This window comes from Podarcis liolepis, assembly GCF_965112155.1.
Source record: "Podarcis liolepis genome assembly, chromosome: 12".
Lineage (NCBI taxonomy): Eukaryota > Metazoa > Chordata > Lepidosauria > Squamata > Lacertidae > Podarcis > Podarcis liolepis.
In genome coordinates this window covers 33,562,571-33,587,521 of record NC_139563.1, presented here as the reverse complement: position 1 = coordinate 33,587,521, position 24,951 = coordinate 33,562,571, and the positions used below count along the sequence as shown (strand labels likewise).

At 43.4% G+C, this 24,951-nt stretch overlaps 1 protein-coding gene across 4 annotated transcripts in view; it reads right to left on the bottom strand.

The window, feature by feature from the left end:
- The window catches only part of HDAC9 (histone deacetylase 9), a 428,850-nt gene that overhangs the window by 144,764 nt on the left and 259,135 nt on the right, over nucleotides 1-24,951 (bottom strand). The window lies entirely within an intron of this gene.

The window sequence follows — 24,951 nt, the reverse complement described above, 5'->3', positions numbered from 1 at the left end:
ACCCTGGAATTAAGAGTCTCACGCTCTACCGACAGAGCTATCTCAGGTCTTATCCTGACACTTTAAACAGTAACAGCTTCTCCCAAAGAATCCTGGGAACTGTAGTTTGTTAAGGGTGTGTAGAGTCATTTGGATACCCTTATTGCCTTCACCACAATTCCCAGAGTCCCCCAGGAAGAGGGACTGACTGTTAACCACTCTGAGAATTGCAGCGCTAATTTTGTACCTTTCTTGAGCATAGATGTGCACAAAACGTGTATAGATGCAAACTGAGAATCACTATAATTTAAATAGAAATTCTGTACATCTCACCATCGTGGGGAAGACTGTGGCCGGGTGATCACTGTTGATGACCAACCTCAAGGTTCCTTTTCACCCTTCTTATTCTGCTTTGTTTTCAAAGAAATGCTTTTCCAATAGAGAACTGTCTGTAAAGGGCCACCCTAAACGCATCTGACCCTCTCTCACTGCCATCTCTGCCCAAAGCAACTCCGCTGAAGTGAACTTGGAAGCTATGGAAGTGCTCTTAATGTGTTCGCCATTTCTCAGGGAGTGGAATCTTTGGGGCATTGCTGTATTTAATGTGAGATCACTCATTGCCAGAGTGAGTTAATTTCGGGTTGGGCAGGGAGGAGTGGGGGTGTCTATACTTGCTGAGCTAGGTAGAATGAGAGGATCAAAATGTGGAAAATAAAATTAGGGCTGTGTTAGCACATACTATATTACAGGCTGTGCAGCACAGCAGAGTTTCCAGCTTCTGATGTCTCCAACTGATTTTGGACCAAGGAAAGCAGAATACATTTTAAAGTAATCATAGCAACTGAGACCAGTGGAATTATGTGGATGTACAGGAAAGCCCCAGTAAATGTTAATGGATATTCTGGCATTAGCAAGACTTGAAAGAAAAAGAAAAAGAGCGGGGAGGGAGATGAAATCCCAAGGGTGCACAAGGAAAGAGAGATTTTATTGGCCCAATGCACATTTTAAAAGCTCGCCGCTGCGTTCTCTTGTTGTCCTAACAGAATTACACCACATAATGGCATGCTTTCAAAGTACCCCCAAAGAATTTTAATTCAAAGTGCACTTTGAATAAATAAAATATTTATTTTTGTGCACCCCATGGGGTTTCATCCCCCCCCCTACTTATTTCCCTGTTATTGGTACTGCCTTCTCTTTCTTTGGTTTCTTTAGCTTGTGATTGGCCACAAAGGCAAATGCAAATTAGTGAGCGATCAAAGCATTAAATCAATTCTCCCATTTGGAGCATCAGGAAGATGCTATGAAATTGGCTTTTGTCCTCTCTCTCTCTCTCTCTCTCTCTCTCTCTCTCTCTCTGTGTGTGTGTGTGTGTGTGATGACTGCTGCACTATCTTAAAAAGCGTGTTCTCCAATAAAGTGTGTTCTCCAATAAATGAGAGCACGTGTTGCGGTGTGGGCCACCAGGCCAGGCCTCTTGTTGCCAGGCAGGTTAATAGTTGTTGCCTGGCATCATGATTGGGTAACCGGGTTGCTGGGGCAAATTGTATGTTGCAAATTGGGTGGGTGGGACCATAGTCTTAAATATTGGTGCACTCTGGTTTCTCTTTCTCTTTGCAGAGTGCATCGGATCACCCGCCCGCCCTCCCTCTTTTCCGGTTGACCTTGCGTTGCCTGTCATGGGGTCATCTGCCTTGGCACAGGGGCCTAATAGGAATTTTGCCGTTTGGTGATTGACTGTGCCATTTGGTTTTTGCCTACTACTCAGCAATTCATCACAACTTGTAAGGGTGCGGTTAGGCATTGGTTATAATATGCTGGTGGTGGAGGGGTCAGGATAGGCCGTGCCTGCCCCTCCCATTGCGCTGAAGGGAATTCCGTTAAAGGAATCCTGGGGCTTGCCATGATTTCGTCCAGTCCCTGTCATGGGACCAGGGCTGCCCAATCCATGTCATGGGAATCCTTGTCATAGGACCTGGGCCGGCAAGCTTTCGGGGAGCTGCTGGGGTGAGTGGCGTGGATCCGACGCTTAGCTCAAATGACCCCCAAGTTTGACTTTCCCTTCTACTGGCTACCGATTGGACCTCAGGATGTCAGTTCTGTCCCAGACGGGGGGACAGATAGTCATAACCAATGTCTAAACAACCACTCACTGATTTTGTATTTTAATAAAGTTGTGGCCAAAATAGTGCCCCAAAACCAAAACTAAATTATGTGTTATGTGTGAAGTTATTTGAGGGGTGGCCTGGGGACCTACACACGCAAATAAAACCATAAGTAGATCAAGGACGTCTGCTGGCACTTTGGCACTGGGGCCTGTTTCTGTACCCCACAAGAGCAAATCCATTGCACTGCTAAATAAACCAGTTTTCATTACATCCAGCTTTTCTAGCATTCACTCTCCCAAAATTAAAGCCGCTCCAGAATTTATTTATTTTTTCATCATTCACTGAGAGAGAATCACAAATCAATTGTTTCGTTGTGCAGTTTCGGATCACGTAACACACCACAACACAGTTTCCTAAGCACACACCACACTCTTGAGGAAAGCCACAATGTGTGACAAACATACATGCCATGTGTAAATGTGTTGGGAAGCCATGCAGGAGATAGTCATGAAATAGACACATATGAGTCTGCCGCACATTCTGGCACACAATGCACTCTTCCTACATAGAAGTGGCATTTCTGTAAGAAACTGTCTTAGTTAAAGTATTCCGAAGAGGGGAGTTAAGCAACACCACCTTAAGTTCTTTTCTGAGGATGTGAGAACTTAGATTACAGGCTGTAATCCTAGAGACAGTTACTAGGGAGTAACTCCCATTTAACTCAATGGGGTTTTCTGAGAAGGCATATACAGTCGTACCTTGGAAGTCGAATGGAATCCATTCCAGAAGTCCGTTCGACTTCCAAAACTTTCAAAAACCAAAGTGCAGCTTCTGATCAGAAGCTGCAGAAGGTTCGTCGGACATTCAGCTTCCAAAAATAGTTCGCAAACTGGAACAGTCATTTCCGGGTTTATGGCATTCGGAAGCCAAAATATTCGAGAACTATGCTGTTTGAAAACCAAGGTATGACTGTATAGGATTGTACCATTAACCTGAAATCCTCTATCCACTGGCCTAGGAGTAAGTCGACTGAACTCAGCCAGACATGCTTCTGAGTAGACATTCACATGAGTATGCTGTTAAACTAGACTCCTATGAACATTTGCTTAGGAGAATGATCAGTTGAGCTCCCTGGGGTTTACTTCTGAGCAGGCATGCATCTGATGGCGTTACTATTTTTTTAAAGCTGAAATACATACCATAACATACATACAACAATATTTACTTGTTGAGGGGATCTGTCCTGTGCTTTATCAAAACCAAATCTGGGTATGGAACGAGATCTAATTATTACAGATGCTCTTCCATCTTGCCCATGCGTGTTCAATGGGAAAGGGATCATGCGAGTGTGATTAATTTTTCAAAATAAGTTTTAACTATACATGGTAAGAGTACGAAGACCTTAAATCCCAGATCGCGCAAAATGTTGATTCTAATTGTTCTGTTTAGCTGGCCTTGGCTTGTGACAAGCTTGGTATTTTGCAGATTTCCTACCTGCCACCCTCCCTTTTAGCAAGTGAAGTTACACAGATGACTCTTCTTGAAGCTCACCTCTTTATTCCTAATTATCTTGGCCCTGTGTTCACTCAATGAAATACTGCCGTTGTCCCTGAGAGTTCTCATTTGGGATGAGTGACAAACTAAATTATCCAGCATTTCGATATGTAAAAAGAAAACCTCACTGAAAGGCAACCATGCATTTCTTTTTCTTTTTTTTTTTTTTTTTGCTACCAACAGATTTTTCACTGCTGTATTGGCACTGATCCATAACTTGATGATAGAAACCGCAACAATACCCAGAGGGTCACAGGTAGTATACAAGAACTAGATCAGAACAGTGATCTATACACCACACTAGCCATTGGTGATGATAGTGTTTTTTTAGCTATGATATGCTAATTTAGATTGTAGGTGGAGCTAAATCTGCTTTTCCAGTTAGGTCTGCCTTGCACAGAATTAAATTTGCTAAGACAGTCTAGGTCAGCAGCTTCAGCTCTCTTTACTGGAGACTTTGGGGTCAACAAGGGAGTGACCTGGGAGACTGAAATGTTTCCCCACTAGTTTCTGAATGCTGCCCTTTTTAATAATGCCTCTTTTACTTGCTGTATTAAAATATTTGCACCCTGCTTTTCCAAAGAAAAATCAAAGTGATCTACAATTAAAAAAGCAAAGACACTGTAAAAACAACAGCATTAACAAAAAAAACCCCAAAGCAACAGATGAGCCACTTATGAAACAACCAACCCAAAAAGATTTGAGTGAAGACTATGTTCAAAATAAATAAGGCAATTGTTTTTGTTCGGGCTTGAAGATGCCTCAAACAAAGATGAGGTTTAAGATGCTGTCCTATTTGATGAAAGAGCCTTGTTTGAAAATGAAACCATTTTATATTAGTGCAAACTGGCAGTTATAAGTACTCCCTCCATAGTTGAAAGAATGTTTAATGGCCATAGAATGCCTCTGCAAACCCCTCGCTGGGAGGTTTTCCTCCCCAATGGAGGAAGAAAGTTGTTGCTCTCAGGTGCTGCTTGAGGGCTTCCTATGGGCATCTGGTTGGCCACTGTGAGAAGAGAATATGGTCCTTTGGTCCTCTCCATCAGGACTCTTCTTCTGGAACGGACTACCCACTGGGACTGCTATCATATTTCATTGTTCTGTGTTATGTACCCAGAGGGTAAAACTGGGGTCTGCACAGCTGATTAAACGGCTGCTGAGAAAACAGTCAAAGATGAATGCCGGATTCGTGGTTAGGCAATATAAGCCACAATTGGGATTCCTAAAGTGGTTTAACCACCAGAGAGCATTGTGTGGGGTGTGAATCAATGGTTCACCCTTTCAAGCCCCCCTCATGTTTGCTTATCATATGACAGGAAAGCGGGAGCAATTTAAAATGCCTAGAACGTCTACCACATGAGGAGTTTAATTGCTATGTATGGTACACCATAGTGGGATATTTGCAAGTGCCCTCCGAGTGATACATATCATTCAGAATAATGAGTCCAGTTCATAGACTCAAGACCTAAAATGGCTGACCACAGAGCCTCTCTGTTCCTCAGACCCTGTAATTGCTCTAGATTCTCTCCTATTGACAGCTCTGTATTTCAACAGCCTTGAGTTTTATTCCTATAGCTTTATCTATATTGCTATTGATTATCTAGCTAGATACAGGTTTAAATCTACACAGAGAGAGCTGAATTTCAACCTTTGTAATAAGAGTTCCCTTTTAAAAAGAGAAACATTGAAATTCACCCTTAGTTCTCCTGCATGTGGAAACATGGAAAGCACAAGAGCAGTGTAGGTTTGGGACAGACTTACGACATGTTGTAGCAAAAGGAAATCTTCCTGGATCTATCCATGACATGCTTTGTGCCACCAGTTACTTTCAAAAGCACACCAGAGATGTTCTCCTGGGTGATTTTCCTAAGTTGCCTCACTTGGTAGTAGTTACTCAGAAGCCTAATGCTGCCCTCAACCTGCATTGCTTTTGTATGGAACATTTTTACCTCAGTGTCCTCACTTTCTTTCCTATGTACAGTGCCTGCTGGTCCCTATGTCCTGGTAGAACTTCATTGGCTTCATTTAAATCCTCCAAGATAACAGAGACGTTCTCAGCCAGTAAGTGCTGGTGAGTCAGTTTGCTAGCTATAACCGCCGGAAAGAGTGAATTGTTATCTGAGTCAGGGGTGGTGATGGAGGCAGGGAGTATCTCAACCAGCACCATGCAAGCACTGGTACAGCCATGAGCAAGGGTAGCTACAAAGTGCTAGCAGAGGTGCTGTCTACTCCGCCTCAAGGGATCAAGATAGTTATCCAAAAATTGCAGAGATGTCCTTCTCCACTCAGCTGCTAACTAGCAAACTACCTCCCTGGCTATCACTAGTGCACAATAGTATTCATAATGTGATTCAGATATGCTTCTCAACATTTGCCATTCCCAAATAACATGGATCAAGTAGACCTGGGTTGTCTGAAGAGGTCCAGCAAGCAAGGAACATCTTCAGCTATATAGCACATAAAACTCCTCGGTTTCTCCACTTGACACAAATAAGGGACTTAAGATTTGTCCCATCATGAACAACTATAATTTTTGGAGAACTAGTTTGAAGCAACGGATGATTAGCTACTTTGAAAACCTTGTTCCTTTGAGATTTAAGCCGGGTTGACCTTGTAGCTAATTATGCAGTCCGGTGTCTTTGAGAATCGCCAGCATTCCTGATTGCAGTCCCCGGGCCTTTGCCTGCTCAAATTAAGGGAAGGACAGGAGATCAGGCCAATTGCCTAAGGGTCTGTTTCCAGTGTGGTTGATCAAGGCACACAATGTCGACAAAAATCCCTATGAGTGGAAAGGGTGGATTCACTGGGATTGATTATCCATGTTGCGTGTCTGTTATGCAGTTGAATCAGGGAACGGTCCGCGAGTAGTTCTTTTGTCATTCTGAAGAGGAATTGCTATTCCTTGCAATGCATCTTTCAGTGAAGACCCTTGGCATTCTGTACATTCATCATGTATGTCTCACCAGCTCGTTCAACCACTAACTCCCAACTGGCATGAGTGGCATGAATCTTGGCAACATGCCTTCCATTCTTTTGGCTTTTGGCACATGGGACTGATGAATACCAGCAGAAACATTCAGAGGCATCCACAGCCATTTGCAAAAGAAGAAACGGTTTATATCACAAATGTTCAAGTGCACAATACGCAAGGCACCTTGAAAGAGATGAGCTTTGCAATGTTTGGGTGGTGGTGGTGAAACAGGGTTCAGAGTCTGAGTGCAGTGCATATGCCAGTTCCTCCCAGCCAAACATTTCAGAGAGTATCAGCACAATGGTCCAATTATTGACAATTTTAATAATGTTTTGACAATTTAATAATGTTTTGTGGCTGTGTTTATTGATTTTATTACAATTTTGGATGTTGTATAACATTCCTTGATATACAGGATTATAAACAAACAAACAAATAAACAAGAGGAACTGGGAGCCAGGAAGTTCTCCAGAAGATCAGAGTTGAGGGACAAAGCCAGGCTTGGAGACCAGGTTGGGCTCATCACAGGAATAAGATAGGAATTATTGTACAAATGAGTGGCTGAGTGGTCTGTGGCTTTTGGGATCTTAAGGAACCCATGCAGAGACTCAAAGCATCGTCATCATCATCATCATCATCAAGTGGTGCAAATTCCTTCACCATAGATGATGACAGAAAGATAAATCAGCAGGAGTTTTGCCGGACAGTTTCTCCTTCCCTTCTATTCTGAGCATGGAAAAGGGAGAAGCACAGCAGTGGCCTCTGACCCAGGCAGATACAGAAGCAGGTGGTCTCTGTTGTACTAATAAAAGGGACTTCGCTGAGGAAAAGATGGATGGAGAGATGATGGAAGAATGAATAGGAAGTCCTGGAGCTGGTGAGGTCTCTGTTTGTTTTCGTGTTTATTTGTTGTAGAGAATGACTTATTCCTTTACTTTGTTTCCTAGCTAACAGTGAGAGGGCAGATTTCAAGCTGGCAAAGAAGTTGAGGAGATTTGGGGGTTGACAGCTCAGCTGCAGGACAGGAACAGCTGGTCTTCCTTGGCCTCTCCTTAAGTGCCCTTCCCAACGGTTGCTTTTCTTGACTATATGGCCAGCAGACTGCAGCTTGGAAGGACTCTTACAATAAGTCATTTGTGTGGTAAGGAGAGTTGAGTCTTTGTCAAGGTGGCATTAAAAGGACTGAGGGCCCTGCTGCTGTTTCTAAAATCCCCCCTTCCCTACAAAAGGAATATACAATATGGACTAAAAAAATATCAATGAGTTAAAGTGCATTTATTTTGTCTTCCTATATAAATAAAACTGTATGCTATCGTCACACTCTGCAGTTTGTGTGCAGCCGTGCCAATGGCAGCATGAGGAACAACAAGCAGGCCATTGAACAGAGGTGGGGTGTTTCACAGAGATTTAGCAAACCACTGTGTGGAGCACCTCCCCCTCAAATAAATGTGCCTGCAGTGAGCTGTGGGGGGAATAGGCAAGGGAGTTAGTGAGGTGTAAAGGGAGGGGGGTTGGTCAGGTGTGGGGGAAGACTAATGGAGCAGGCAGGGTTGGCAAGTGGAGCAAGCAGGAATGGCAGCCTCTAGTCAGAAATAGCTGTACACTGCAACACATGTAGATGACGAGGCATGAAGTGGGTTAAATGACAAGGAGTGGAGGCAAACTTGCAGACATTTACAGGTTCTTAAATAGAGGTTGGAATTTTGGCCTTGGCATATTTAGGAGCCTGTAGCCTGTTTTGGCCAAGAAACCAATAAAAAAATAAATGTCAGAACAATTTTTTAAAAAATAATTAATTAATTAAATTCATAAATAAACCAGACAGGCAGTGATCGTTTCAGGCACACCCATCACACCAAAACTTGAAGTAACCTGAAAATGTCACAAAAATGGCAGAACAGAGCAGGAAGGGGGCAGAATGGGGTGTCTGCAGGCTTTTTCAATGGTGTTTCAAATATATGCAATTTTACTGTAATTAATTTAATTTTAATTAAGTCATAATTAAAACTGCAGTGCCTGTGATTCTGTTGGACTCAGTTGGATCAAAGAACACTAGGGAAAGAACACTTTTGGCACTGCTATTGTTGGACTCCAGCTCCCATCAGCCCCAGCCAGTGTAACCAATAGTCAGAGAGATTTGTAGTTCAGAGTCATCACAAGTTCTCCATTTTTGCTTTATGATGGAGATCACAAAGCCAGCACAGATGTTACTGCAAGCAATTTCCTTTCAGGTAATTACCCTTTTTTTCTGTGTATAAGACTAGTCCCCCCCCCCTAAAAAATAATGTCAAAAATTAGGCGGTGTCTTATACACAGGGCCATCTCCCCCCATTTTCTTAAATCTAAGTCCCCAAGAATAGGGGGGGGGGGTCTTATACATGGGGCCGTCTTATAGACGAAAAAATACGGTAACTCTTGCTGCTAGCTAGAGATCTGCCTATTCATGGGACCGGTGTGACTTAATGAAGAATATGTCTCATCTTCTGTGATTAGAAAAAGCCACATCCTGTAGAAAGGGAAGTGTGTGGATATCAGGACACAAGGGCAGTAAAGGCAAAGGAATATAAAAGAGTGGCTTCTAGACTCTTAAAACCCAGCCGAAACGTTTTAGAAGCGGAGACGGCAATAGATGCAGACCAGATATTTCCCAGAAACTTTTTCTCTACAACACGAGGACTTACATACTTTCCCCAAATTAACTGGAAGCCTTAAGATGCCAGTCAGCTGCTGTTTGAGCATAGCTCTGCGGGAAACCACATGCTTTGTATGAAGACGAGATGTTCCTGAGCTCACTCAGTCCCTGACAACTCCAGCTAAGATGGGAAAGGCCCCTTCCTGCCTCAGATCCTGGTAGGGATGGATGGAGCACTCTCTTTCTGGGCTGCGTCAATTTCACATGTGTTTGTTCCTAAATTCCATTCCCACATTAATCTGCATATTTCTAAAGAAAAGAAAAACCATACAACATTCTTATTTAAATATGTACTTAAATGTGTGTTTTAAAATGCATACCCACATATGTACTTTTTCACAAGATACCTATTTAAATTCACATTTTATCCCAATACAGTGGTACCTCTGGTTACGTACTTAATTCGTTCCAGAGGTCCATTCTTAACCTGAAACTGTTCTTAACCTGTAGCACCACTTTAGCTAATGGGGCCTCTTGCTGCCGCAGCGCCGCCACACAATTTCTGTTCTCATCCTGAAGCAAAGTTCTTAACCCGAGGTACTATTTCTGGGTTAGCGGAGTCTGTAACCTGAAGCGTATGTAACCTGAAGTGTATGTAACCCGATTACCACTGTAAATGCAATTCCAAAACTATTTTACCCCCAAACACACCCCTTTCCATGCATTTTGGCATGCTTATAGAGCCAAGAATTGTATTGCAAAATTCAGAGAAGTGTGAATCCTGGAAGCTAATTCTCTTCTGATCTGCACATTAGTCTCAGAGGTGCACATTAGGTCAGGTTGCAATAAAATGTGGGCCAAACACAATCATCCTCCATCCCTTGTACATAGCTTTTCTAGAAAGCAGCTATATTCACCCTTCTTCTGTGAATGGATAAGTCCTCATTCTGGACCACAATGTTTGGAGTTACAACCCTTTTGGTTGCGTTTAGATGCATGAGAGGAAGATACAAATTCTCAGCAGGATGTACAGCAATGGAAGAAAGGGAGGAGATTCTAGAAAGGAAAATGGAGGCATTAAGGGGTTAATAGCTGCCACCCATGCATATTCTCCAATTGGTGTCTGAATAAGTACCAAACAAGGTTCCAGGTTCCTATAGACGGAACATGAGAAATAGCAGGCACTGAATGTGATGCTTCAGAAAGCAAACATGCACTTGGAAAGCTTAATAACAACAATTTAATAATTTAATAATAATTTTATTGCTGACAGCCTCCCCATCTGCATTATTTGATCCCATGCTCTGCAACAGCCAACCTTACTAGTTCATTCCAGAGTTCTTCCTTTCCTCAGATGGACTAGTTCCATGGGCTTTGACATACTGGCTAGACTCGGAACACATCCATCACCAGCACTACATCTAACCATTCTTTTCAAGGTCAAGACATGGATTAGCTATCTGTTAACACCAGTTTATCCTCCCTGCTGGTTTAATGGGATGGATTTATTCCAATCCCTTCAAGGAATGCTTATGGGCAGAGTGGGGATTCTAATCTGTGTTAGTAGATTAAGAGAATGATGGAGAGTGGTATTTATTCTAAATTTAATTAGCATGAAGCACAAGGATGTGGACGCAGCAGAAGGTTAAGAGCCTCTGGTCTCAAAACATATTTGAATGTAAACTTGGCAAAAGCCCTGCAGATGATCGAGCCTGTAATGTAATTACGGTCTGTTTTTATCAGACTTGGAAATTCTCCTTTTAACTTTGTATGGATGTGAAGATTTTCCGATACCCAAGCTTTATTTTTGCATATAGATATTTTTTTAAAAACCCACATATTTCAAAACATTTGGCTGCCTGAAATGGAAGACATTCAACTTCCCCCCTCCCACCCCACCAGCTAATTTGCTTGCTCCCTTCTGCTCTTGGAAAGTTATTGTGCAATTTTTAATATATTATATTTAACATTCAGTTAGACACATTGGTTCATCAGTGCCCAGCTTTTTGGAGCTTCTGTGTATTTTATAACAAAACTCTGAAGAATGCTTCCATAGGCATCCTGCCAAAAGATCAACTTGCTACACAAATGGTGAAATCTTTCCACTGAGCTGTCTCTCTGTTGCTTTGCTGTGATGCAACTGACAGACTTAGAAGACGATGGGAGGAGGGGAGGATATTTATTCCTTCTCCAGGGCGGGAAAAACAAAGGAACTTCTATCCTGCCATCACCCCAAACACTGTGATGCCATCAAGACAACTGAAAGCCAAAAGAGAATTGCTTAAGTAAGCAAACCAGCCTCTTCCACGCTCAAAACACAGCAGCAGCGTCTATCTATTTGCTGACCACAAGAACTGTTTTGGCAAGGGCTGCCTCCATCCAACCAACAGGCCACTACAGGGCACTCGCCGCAAGGCAGCAAAAACCCTCATTGGAATAATTCTTTGCAGATGCCAGGGACCGGAAGTTTCGAGAAGGGGGGAAATGAAAGCCATTCACTCTTGCAATGACATGGACCTTTGATACCCACACAGTTATTTGGGCAGAGAGCGGCAAGGTCAGGAAGGCACATGAAGATTGGTGATTAGAGAAATACTAGATCAGCAAAGTGTGGTGAGCTATTAAAAGAAAATGCAGCTTCTATGATGGTGTGGCAAAGGCTTCCCAGAAGCTATTTGTATTAGATATTGAGTTAAGCATAACTTATTTAGCCCTGGCATTCCAGAAAACATTTTGATGTGAGCTACTGCAGGAAAGTAAACACAAAGGGAAAGAGGAAACAAGACTGATCCCAAACAGATAAATTTTTTGTAATTTAATTTTCCGAAGCCGTGCATTTTTAAAGAGCATCGAGACGAAGGAATTTTCATAGGATACTTTCAACTTGGGGGCAAATAAGCCCCTATCTAGTTACTTTGGCTGTTCAAAAAGAAACAAGGGGAAGGCATACATGCAGTGGCATTTAAAAAATAAAAATAAAAATGTCTGTATATGTATTGTATGTGTGTGTGAACACACAAAATAACAGCTAGACTATTCAATTGGACAATCGTAATGTGGAAGTGAGTAGGTTGCCTTTTAATGGCTTATCCCTTTTGAAGCATAACTTAACAGACAGAAACACCCACCCACCCTGGAAGAATCTCCTTACCTTCCAATGCCCAAAGACAAAGAGCAAATGATCCCAGCCTACACTTTAAGGTTAGGTTTAGGAGATGATGACAGCAAGGCCATGTCCAGAGAGAATCAGCCAGCACCTCAAAATGCTGTTAGTTTACAGAGCCTAAATTCAGCTCTCTGCCTCTTTCTCATTTGTCTTAATCCCGTCTAAAAGCCGTCGCCTGCCCTCTTTGTTTCATTCACAAATACCTACATGATCTCATCCTTAGTTGAAAGTGAAGGTGGGCATTGTTGCTTTTGTCCCCTTCAGAAGACATAAGAAAGATGTCTAACCATGATTTCCCATGGAGACAAATCGCCTGTAAGTTTCCTAACAAAAGAGACACTTGCCAACATTGCCCAGGCTCCTGAGTTTTTTAAACCCTTCATGTCCAGACTGCCTCATTCCTGCAACAATGTGTGTGCATGCGTGAGTGTGCACATGTGTGCAAATTAACTCAGCAACTCAGCATAATAATAATAATAATAATAATAATAATAATAATAATAATAATAATAATTTATTTGTACCCCACCCATCTGACTGGGTTTCCCCAGCCACTCTCAGTGGCTCCCAACAGAATCTTTAAAGAAACATGATAAAACTTCAAACATTAAAAACTTCCCTAAACAGGGCTGCCTTCAGATGTCTTCTAAAAGTCAGATAGTTGTTTATTTCCTTGACATCTGAAGGGAGGGCCTTCCACAGGGCGGGCACCACTTCCAAGTAGCCCTTGTGTATTAGGGCCACTTGGAAATGCAACCCCACCTCTACAAAAACAAATATACCATGAAATAAGAAAGATTTTGGACCAGGGCGACAACCATGTACAAATTAGGGAGCTGGCCCTCTGGAGAGTAGGTTCTCACAAGCAAAGGAGTTTTTGTTGGGTGATCTGGTCATATAGTTCACAATCGCAGCACACAGCAAGAGTTTTATTATGAGTAAGGGGTTAGCTTTAAGGAAATGTCTATGTTTCTGTTGAATGCTTGAATGGTAAATAAATAAAAGCCTCGCCATTTCACTGCAATCAGCAAGAGCTTCACCAGGAGAAAAGGGCTAAGATTGAAGATGCTTGGTGCATTTGATTTTCCATTCTGAACCAGAGAAGACATTCCGGGCCAAAAATAAGGTTCAATTCATAACGCAGCCAAGCATTAGGAGCTGGGCAAATCCATGCGCCAAACCTGGTAATTACAAACCTTGGTAACATGTCTAGGGCCTTCTCTTCCTGCCTACGTATATATCCATCCATCATAATCTGCGCAGCAAGATATCCAGGCCCTTAACGTACCAATTTTGCAGCATTTGGACAGGCCAGTAGCCAGCAGGAAGATCATGAGCTGACGCTTTGCAAGATTCACAAAGCATGTGATTTGGAAAAAACTGTGTTAGAGTGCAACATTGACATTCTGTTGCAAACGGTTGTAATAGCAAATTGCTGTTTCGGAGTTCCTGCAATTCTCAGCCCCCATTTGGAAAGAGTAATCTTATAGAATGGTGTACCGTTGCTTTCTTCTCCCTCACATACTTTATTATATTTTAATCTTCATATTTTCCCCCAAATGGAAGCTCCTCTCAGTCCATGAATATTCAAAAGCTCTTTTAAGATGCCACTATGGTCCATTGTTCTAGACTAAAGGATGCATTGCATTCAACCACACAAGCAAACACACACACACACACACACACACACACACACACACAGTGACCCATAATGAATTTTTTTTAAAATAAGATATCTCCATAAAATAGTTTCAACTTGTAAAACCCACTGAGTTTTAACAAATGATTTTCAGCCAACCTTTAACTTTCAACAAGAAATTCAAACAATCTTTTGAAGAAATGCTATCATTTATACTGGTAGCACACTGGAGGAAAGGAAAGGTGTATTCTGCTTTTCCTCATTCTCTGGCTTTCTGTATGCTACTGCGTCACGCAAAGAAACTTGAAAACCTCATTATCACCTCATTCACTTGCCAGAGAAAGGAAAGGCCATCCTTTGGTGCTTTTTAGGGCTTTATTGGTTGTGTTTATTGTAATTGGTCTTAGTATTTCTGTTGTTTGTAAGACACTTCAGATCACTTTTGTAAGTAAAGCAGCTATATTTATCATCATCATCAAACCTGGCACTCCAGCAGATAACATTATCACACCTGCTCTGACTAAGAAGAAGAGGAGGAGTTTGGATTTGATATCCCGCTTTATCACTACCTGAAGGAGTCTCAAAGCGGTTAACATTCTCCTTTCCCTTCCTCCCCCACAACAAACACTCTGTGAGGTGAGTGGGGCTGAGAGACTTCAGAGAAGTGTGACTAGTCCAAGGTCACCCAGCAGCTGCATGTGGAAGAGCGGGGAAGCGAACCCGGTTCCCCAGATTACGAGTCCACTGCTCCTAACCACTACACCACATTGGCTCTCAGAGCTGTACTCCCCAGCATTCTCCCACTGTGATGCTGCCTGCTGTTGCTGATATGCATCCTTTGCTTTCATACCCAGGGGTGGAGGAAGGGGAGGGTGGTGGGGCGGTCCACCCCGGGTGTCACCACTGAGGGGGGTGACAAAATGCTGGGCAGCACCTGAAGCGCGCCCGAGCCACACGTCTCTCCTGGGAGTGACGTGGTGGCTTGGGTGTCCGCAGGCTCTGCACTGCCCCAAACAGTCTGCCCACCGCTTCCCCCTCAGCTGTAGGGCGGCTGAGTGGGATGAGGCAGGCAGACTCCTTGGAGTGTCCTGCCCCGGCTCACCTCGCCCCACCCCACAGATGGCTGGCCTCGCCCCTGGGTGCAGGGCACGCACGCCACCCCAGGCGCCCAATTGGCTTGCTCCACCGCTGTTCATGCCCATTTCTCCTAGGGCTTCTGCTGAAAGGATCCTGCAGGGCTGACTCAAATCATTACTTCACTGTTGCTACCTAAATGTGCCTAGATATGCAGATTCAAAACAGGAAAATTTCCATTTGCTGCAGCTATTGTAAATAGCATTCCATCTGTATTTCTGTTGGACCACAGTAAAATTTTAATCACTGGGACTGTGAATTAGAGACACATTTATGCTGTTGGGTTTTTTGTTTTTTGTTTTTTAGAACCCCAACCTTCTTCCAAGAAAGTAGCTTTTCTTTATTCGGATGTTAAACTATCTCTTATTCCTTACGATATCTCAAAAAAGGCATCTGCATTGAGGTTTCTGAAAATGCAAATATATTGAAATGTATTCAGTTTGATTGATTTAATCAACTGAAAGACAGATGATAAAGCGACTCAGAAATGCTTTCATTGCTCTACAGCCCGGCTATTTTGGATGCCAACTAAATATGCTGGCCAGGAGCCAAGGGAAATGTATAGAGATGAAATCCCTGTTGCTTTGGAAACGGCTGTCTCTAAGGGGCACTGGGATCTGCTGGTGATCTTTAAAATCAGTGCCCTGCAACATTTTCTGCCTTTTACATAGTTTTGCCTGGCTGTGGTAATTGGCAGGATGGCAAGCGATGCCCCCCTCAGGGCCCAAGTGCTAGGAATGGCATTGCGTCTATATTCAAGCCATGCTCCTCTCATTTCCGAAGCTGCTGCTCTTCTGGGGTACAGGAAGAATCTGGCAGAAACCATTGTGGAGAGCCTAATTGCACAAAGCTTATTCCTCAGAGGTCACTTCTAGGATAAATGTTAGTCTAATTAATATGTTCAAGCTTTCCTTTGCCACAAAGTTATATACTGAAGTTATATACCTCATGGTTGGATCAAACATCTGCTCAAGTCTGTGGAAAGACTTCCAGAGAAGTGGGGAGGGTGTTAGTCGAGTACGGAGACCCTTGTTGCAATGGTTTGCATTATTTCCCCATCTTTCCTTAACTTCTACACATCTCATTTGCCCAGATTCTCATATACTTTTTCTCCTCCCACATTTTTGTCTCTCTTCCATAACTGCACCTCAGTACAACCCAAACCCTGCTGGGACAAGCACATTTGGAAGAGGTGGAACTTGGGCAGTTCCTGGCTGATTTCAGACTCTGCCCATGTAATTCCCACATCCAGGAATATACCAACCTTAAGATCCTCAACCCAGCTCAGCTGGCGCTATGTTGGCTCAGCTGGCAGAACTCCCCCAAAAGGGGCATTGTGTGGGCACTTGGGGATACAGTACAACTCAACTTGAACCACTTCCCCATCCCGAAATGGATGTGGTTTATGTAAGATTTTGATGATCCATCAGTTAAAGAGGCAAGTAATGGCATTTGGAAATTAGTAACAGGGGGAGAAGATACCAGTGAAATTCTCATTGGGGAGATGGTACAGGGTTGTTTTTGTATGTGTGCTTACCTTTCTTAGAATGTGGCAGGGTTTTTGAGTGTCCTTTCCTTCATTCTACAAACCATGTATCTGGTGGTCTGCATTCTGCAGCCTTCCTGGGTGACCATGTTTCTGAACTATCCCATGGATGTCCTCGACTGAGCTTTCATCTAAGTTTTGAGAAGCTGAGAAGGCTGCCTGTTATACCCTGGACAGCTGTTAATTGTCTGTTTTTAAAATGAAGTCTTAATTTATTTATTTTTAAGAAATCAGAGCAGAAACTTTCTAAATGTAAAAGCAAGGATTTCTCCTTTTAAAGAAAACCAGCAAGTGTGTCAATCTCAGGCACTCACTAGCTAGCCTCTTTGGCTTTCTCTGATTCAGTTTAAATATGATTCAGTCACAGCCCAGGGGAAGACATCATGAGATAACTCCTCCGATGGGTGGTGTTTTTTCCCCAGATCAGGTGCAGGCTGCTGGGGAGGCTGCAGGAAAACATGCAGGAAAACCCTCAGTTGCCTCACAGCAATAAGATAAGGTCAACTTCACACCCACCAAAATTATAAAGCAATTCTAAAGTGCCCTGCAAATGAGGCAGGAAAACAGAAGCCTCTTTCATGGGCTAAGAACAATTTCAATAGATTGAAAGAGAGTTACTAGCAGAGCACTAAGCAGCCTTCGGTCTAGCAACCAATGGCAGATAATGCAGAGAAGTTTACAAATAGAGCACAATGCCCATATTCATCCTATCTTGTCATCCCTTCCCCCTGAAAATGTTGAGCTTTATGAAAACTTCAAGCATTGGGTTATTGCCTTGTTATTTCACTTGTAGCTTCCAGCATATATTGTTGTGGCTGGAAATTATCTGAGTGCCACAGCCTGGTTACTTGTAACTTGCAATTTCAGGAAGAGCTCAACCCTGAGGATATCTATATATGTACTTTCGGGATGGAGAACCCTGCAGCCACCCAGAAGCTGATGAACTACAACTCCCATCATCCCTGACCATTGACCATACTGGCTGGGGCTGATGGGATTTGGATTCCAACATCATCTAGATGGCCCCAGGTTCCCCACACCTGGTGTACCAAATGAACAGAGGCATTGTGATGGAGCATAATTGTCCATTGTCGCTTCAAGATGCTTTGCCTTTGAAGATAACATTCTGTTTACAATAAACTCTAAGGACCTCTCTGCTGTCTCCTCCTTTATCTTATAGTTTCACCCTCTGTCTGAAAACCAAGTTAGTTGTGTCAAGATCAAGGGAGTCCATCAAAATAGAGATAGTCCAGGACAAAATCGGAATATAAATCATTGTCACCATAAAGAATGTAGATACCCTTTTTATGAAGAGGGCTGTCCTGATTTGTTCCCTAGGCTGGGGGAGGCGGCATTTCCCATTCATTCACCTCTGGAGGAACCCCTCATTCATTAGATCAAGCAGGTTGCCATGTATCAGCTCTCAAACGGGCTAATCGAAGACTGAGATAAGCCAGCTCTTGGCCACTTCTTGCCCTTTGAACACTCCAGGGCCACCTCTTGCCCTCAGACTTTTATCTCGCTATAGTTAAAGAGGGCAAATTAATCCTGGGGAGAAAATGAACGGACAGCCACTGGAGCAGACCATCTTATAGGCCTTTTAGGCTTTCATCTATTGCTACCTGAACATTTCCCTTCAGCAACCGGGTCCTCATTTCACAGCTCCGTCCACTCAGTGCCTGCATTTAACTCTTCGGTGCAAAGCAAGCAAGCAGCAGTAGTTCGGCGACTCATCTAGAAGCCGAGAAAGGCCAAAGGAAAAGGTCATCATTTTGTCTCCGCTCCTCCGAGTTTGATGTAGTGCTGTTTTCACTTGCAAAATAGGAAAGTGAAAACTGTAATTTATTACTGTACCAGCAATTCAAGATGTTTTGCTTGGATGCTGGGCTCGTAATCGGTCACCAGCATTCCAGCTGCTCTTGCTTTCATTGGCTGCTTTGCAGGGCTCTGAAATTTCATTCTGCAAATTTGCATTTTAAAACTATTTAATGACGCTTTTGATTTTGCATGGGGTGGTGGAGAAGCACAGTGGTGCATCATCCCGTTCTCTTGACCCATGCTGCATTTTTTTGTTTTTGGACCGGGGTGTGTTTTCAAAAGGCCAGGAGGATGTTAAGGAGTCCCAAACCTAAAGGCTCTTTCATGGCCATCAATTTCACTTCTTCTTTTTCTCCTCTCTCTCTCTTTTGTCTGCTGCAAGCTTTTTGGCACGGTGCGCCTGAGAAGTAGGGTCACTCCAGTAGCACAGCAGTAGCCTCTTGCATTGCCAAGTGAGATGCCTGCATTTTATAGTGGAACTGGGAGTCCCAGGCTGTGATTGAATTTGATGCTCTTGGAAGAGGCTGCAGGACTCTGCTGCTCTTACAGCAACACCTGCTGGACACTACGGGATGCTGTGCCTAGCCTTATCCTTTGGGACACCACAGAAGAAAGAAATGAGGTAATCCATTCCTTGGCTGTTTTTGTTTCAAAATGCATCTCATGGTTTCAGAAGCTTCCATTCCGTGAGGAGCATTGGCCCAAGTCTCATAACCCTAACTCATAAATGTATTTTCCTTTATACCCAACAGTTCAGGGTGTATATATTTACATTCAGTTAACCAGGACTGGGGCTGGGAGCCCATGATCATCCTCTTTGTGGTTGCTGCTCTTCTTTTTCTTTTTCTTTATTTTGTTTAGTTTTTCAGATTTTGAAATTTACGAACAATTATCAAACAACCTACATAGAAAGAGAATTCCAAAGAATCTCCTGGATTTCCCTCCTCTCCTTTGTAGGTCCTTAGGTTAACTTTTCCGCCTGCATCTTGCCTATTAATCCAAATCTATTAAATCTCCATTATAATGGTTGCCTCTTTTCTTTCCATCTCTCTGCTCACAACAGCTGCTTCTTGGCACAGAACTTCACCTCAGCTACCAAGAGCAGGTCTGCATGGGTTTCATCAAGAGAAAGAAAACCCACCAAATGTAATATTAGGTTCAGAGTTCAACTTCCTAAACATCTTGATGTTCGCTTTTTCTTAAAAAGCAAGTTTCTAGGCCTCTCGACAGCAAAGATGTGCTCAAGAGATGATGGGCAATGGGTATTTCAGAAAGTTGGATGAATAATTTCTGGCAGTTGGGTGCAGAGCTTGCATAGGTTCCCGCCTCCATATCACTGAATTCGGCATATGCAGAACTGTCGTTATTCTATTTGCACAATATACCACTCACAAAAGAAAGATGGTGATGGAGGAGGAGGAGGAGGGGGAGGAGGAGGAGGAAGTAGCCACAACAACTATTTTCTATCTCCACTGCCAGAAGCACATTGCCTCTCAACACCAGTTGCTGTGAATCTCAAGTAAGGACAGCACTGTTGTACTCATGTCCTGCTTGTGGGCTTCCTACAGGCATCTGGTTCCATTGTGAGAACAGGATGTTGGATAGCTCAGTTGGTTACAGCGTGGTGCTGATAATGCCAAGGTTGCAAGTTCAATTCCTGTGTGGGACAGCTGCGTATTCCTGCATTGCAGGGCTTTGGACTAGATCAGAGGTTTTCAACCTTTTTGGGTCCATGCCTCCCTTGACCAACTACATTCTTTCTGCGGCACCCCTGTGGGGCTCAGGGACCAGTTACATCACCCCTTGCCTGCAGAGCTGGCAGCTTCTCACCCTTTTTCAAACACCCTTGTGGAGTGTTCCCTCAGCCTCCTCTCCTCTCCCCTATCCTTGGGAGTCTTCTGGGCAGCCACTTCTGCCCCCCACCCCCGTGCCCCAAAGAGAGGTGCCTCATCACACTGCCCCACAGGGGCCTGGGAAGCAACCCCTGGCCAGTCCCAGAGGAGCCATTTGCCTGGGGAGCTTGTAGCCAAGGCTGCAGCAACAAACAGCTACTCAAGCCTTTGGGGCAGAGATGCAAAAGGGCTTCAGAGGAGGGAGGGAAGGAAAGAGGGACAGAGGCCAGTGTTGCCTGTGGCACCCCCTGGCCACCCTTTAAGGCGCACTGGTTGAAAACCACCAGACTATAGGACACTCTGCAGTTCTATGATTCTGTGACTAGATGAGCCATTGGCCTGATCCAGCAAAACTTTTTGTATTTTCTGATGGCGATTACTAGCCCAGTATACTGATTATCTGGATGCAGTTTAAGAAAACAAATCAGAATGCATGCAGCCAAGACTTATGAGCAGGTGTATGGCAATCTTGCTGCGTGTGCACTTAAAAAAAACCCCCACATGTACAATTTGCGTATGTCGCCTCCCATATACAGGTTTCATGTGGCAAACCATGTCTATAAGAAAAGGCCTTAAATTTGCAGATTCTTTGGAAATATATATTTTGTAGCTGCTTGGGCATGGGTTTGCCAAATCTGCATGATGACTAGTTTTAGGACAGCTATGTAGAGCCCTTAGAGTCAGCTCTCTTATTTATATTTCTCTTTTAACAAAATGTTTGGCACATGAGGAATGTGCGGGTCCAAGCTTTTTTCTTCTTCCTGCATAAATAGATATTCTCTCTCTACTTAAGAAGGCAGATGTCAGATTTAATAACTGTGGCTCAGTTGCTTTGATTTTCAGAAGGATCCTTGGGTAAAGAAGTGATACTAATGAGCAATTCATAAATTTAAAAAATCCATGCATTTTCTATATCAGGACTGAATGTGCCTGTGAACAGGACATAAGAATCCTTGCCCGTCTAAGACCCACAGAGGAAAGGCTCTCTTGTGAGTTAGCAGAGAAGTTTGTGCTTTGTGATCTGCTCTATCAGGCCCAGACATCTTTGCACATTGGATAAAAAGAGGATCAGCACCATACAATCAGGGATATTGATCCAAGGGACAGTGAGAGCCAGTGTGGCTGGTACGATTTACAGGCCATATATATTTACACACACACATACACACACACACACACAGTGACTCTGGTGCCCCTGCCTGCCTGAATGTGCGCACACACACAGTGCAACTATACATTGTGATATATCAATACATTGATATATCATGACGGAGGATGGAGCTATGTAGAGGCACTGGCCCCCGCATGGTGATTTTTGCTGGCGCCTGCTCTTGTGATTCGCTGCACCCTGCAGGAAGCAGGGAAGAGCTGATCCAGCAGAGTTAACAGAGGCTGCAGGAATCGAGAGAAGCATTGGCTGGCTTCACAGTTTTCCCCACATTGTGATTTTTGCATAGCACATCCACGCACACCATGATTTGCAACATATTGCCAGGTCAAAAATTATGAAACCGATATCATGATATGGACTACAAACCAGTGTTGGATGATATATCAATATATCTCCCAGCCCTATTTTGTCAACCTGTTTGCTAGGCTATGTTGGTTCCCCACCAGCTGCAAAGTAGAAACTGTGTCACTTTATTCAGAATGGGGCTGGATTCATTACAACAAGTGGGTTGATGCCCTGTCAGAAAGCTGTCCACCACACACATGTGAGCCCAGGGTGTGCTACAGCCCATCAGAAAAACCCGGGATGGAAACAAAATGTTAAGAGGCAGAGCCCTGAGGGAGCTCACTTGGTTCAGTGCCTCACCATTTATTCCTATGGTCTCGTGGACCTGCTTGGAGACATCACCACGGCTCTTACACATTGTCATTGTTAATATTGCACAAGCCCCATTGTATAGGATGTTGAGCATTTAACATGTGTGTTGGAATTAATGAGGGTCTCAGGGAGCGCACTGCATGCTGCTGAAGATCTGCACACCATTTGGCTGGGAAGACATCAAAAGCTCCCTCTCTGTCGAAATGTAAGTATGGAAATAACGAATGGTAATTTATGTTAAGTAGCAGTTGGAGGTAAATATTCATATTGGAGGTGGTCTTAAGTTTTTTCCCTCATCCCTTTTACCTTGAAGCCAAATACCACAAACCAGAAACCACCAACCAGCAGAGTCCCACAGTAACAAGATATTAATAGCCCATGGAAAAAATAACATAACCGTATATTATGCTGCTTGCTGCACCTAGCCAGTATGTTTTTAATGCCTGAACCGACTGACATGCAAGAAAAAGCAATTGAATAGAGTTTCTTGGAAGTACTGAAATGAATGGGTCCTGCTCCTGAGTAAGATGTACTTAGCACGGGGCTGCTACTGACATGTGCAAACCTCGGAACACTTCCAGTAGTTCTGAAGGTACTTTCAAGTACAGTGGTACCTCAGGTTACATACGCTTCAGGTTACAGACTCTGCTAACCCGGAAATATTGCTTCAGGTTAAGAATTTTGCTTCAGGATGAGAACAGAAATCATGCTCCGGCGGCACAGCGGCAGCAGAAGGCCCCATTAGCTAAAGGGGTGCTTCAGCTTAAGAACAGTTTCAGGTTAAGTACGGACCTCCGGAACAAATTAAGTACTTAACCTGAGGTACCACTTCTTGAAAGAGGAGGGCAGAGTCAGTTTAAGAGTCACCCCGTCCCAAAAATTTGTTGTACATTTGGCTGCGCCTCCTTCTCACAAGGGGGATAATAGCACTGCTTTTGTTTCACCAACCCCAGTTATACGGGCCCTATTTGCACATAAAACTCAACTCATGCGTGTGTGTAAGCATTTAAGTCAATACACGGGTGTTTTCGTTTCATGGTACAAGAGGCATTTGCAATTCACGCTGGAGTGTCTCTGAAGTGACCCACATATGCATGGGCAGGTAGGAAAGTCAGCAGTGGGTGAACTAGTAAAGCCCATTTGTAGGTTTCGTTTAAGCATGAAATGGTTGTGCAGGGAAACTGCACACATCTTGAAATTGGTGGGTTTTTTTGAAAATAAATAAATTAATAAAGCCAGGGATGGGTTTCTATCCTTTCCTGTATCTGTTTTCCAGTACATTCAATCCATTTTCAATACCACCTTCCTGCGATGTGGGAGACTGTGTAGAAGCAATTTTTGGAACGTTCTTGCTATGAACTGGGCATTATACAAAGAGAAGCTCATATATCAGTCCAGGTGTTTACCAAAATGCACGACGCTTTCTTCCTATTGTTATTATTATCATCATTAAAAATTTAATCTTAGGGAATTCTGTCGCAAACAGTATAGAATGTTTTGAAACTGGAGAGAAAAACCAAGGATTTGGTTTATTCTTTCTTTCACGGCAAACACCCTGAGGCCCTCCCTTTTGCCTAAACTTCCTACCCAAAGGCCTCAGATGCCTTTGTGTGTTGTCATCATTAAAGCTTAGTATGAGTTGCTAAGATATTTGCCAGTTCTAAAGCCCCACTCCAAAGAGCCTGCTCAGGAGAATGCTACGTGAGAGAGAAGGAATACAGACATTATCGCTAAAGACTAGCATCAGCTATAAAGGGGAGTCCGAAAAGGCGAACCCATTAAGCCGATGATTTACTAGGCTAAGATGTTAAATGCATAACTTTGTTCTCCTGGGCAAACCGAGAGTCCCAGTCAAAGTTCAAAGATGCAGTTCTGGGTCATAGCAGACACATCTTTTCTTTCTAAGAATTACAAGCGCTTTCCAGCTCAAGGTACTCTCGCAGCTGTATTAAGCTGAATTGCAGCCGTATCCTGTGATCTTATGAAACGTTTTGCTTCTGTTTATATTTCTGATGCTAAAAATCAAATCCAAACCAGATTGGGAATGGGGGAGCGGTTGTGTGTGTGTGTGTGTGTGTGTTGTGTGTGTGCAAAGGGAGAGTGCATTGATTTCCTCCGCAGTGATTCATGCGGGTCACCCGAACTGAGTGAGGTCTTGCTAAAAGGATTTAAAAGTAGGCAGTGATCTCAAAAGTGAAGCCAAGCTAGTAGTAAGAGCCCCCCCCCCACATTTTTTGGTAAAAGTTCAGGGACATGTTCCAAAATCGCTGTCTCCTCCGTTTTAGGCAGCCTTCCCTCAAAGGAAAAGAACACTGCTTACTACTTCAAATTGCCACAATTTGGGCTCGTTGGTTCTTTTTTGAAAGGTGATAAACCACATAAGTGTTCTCTGAACCGAGCCACTCCACAGCGCCATGAAATTTGGCTCCCCATCCCCTCCGTAGCCAAGTATTTCATTCCGTCCTCTCACCAAAAGCTGGACAATTTGGATCTCTCCATTTCCCCAGTTATCGTTGGCCAGGGCATCAAATACAACGATAATAATAAACCACCCTTCCTTGAGTGAATTCTAGCCACCGAACAAATACACCACCTATCAGACCAAAGGCGCCCTCTTTAAATGCCCTCTTTAAATCACAGTCTGATTTGGCAGCCAAACCTGCCCATACCGTTATGCTCAGCATATG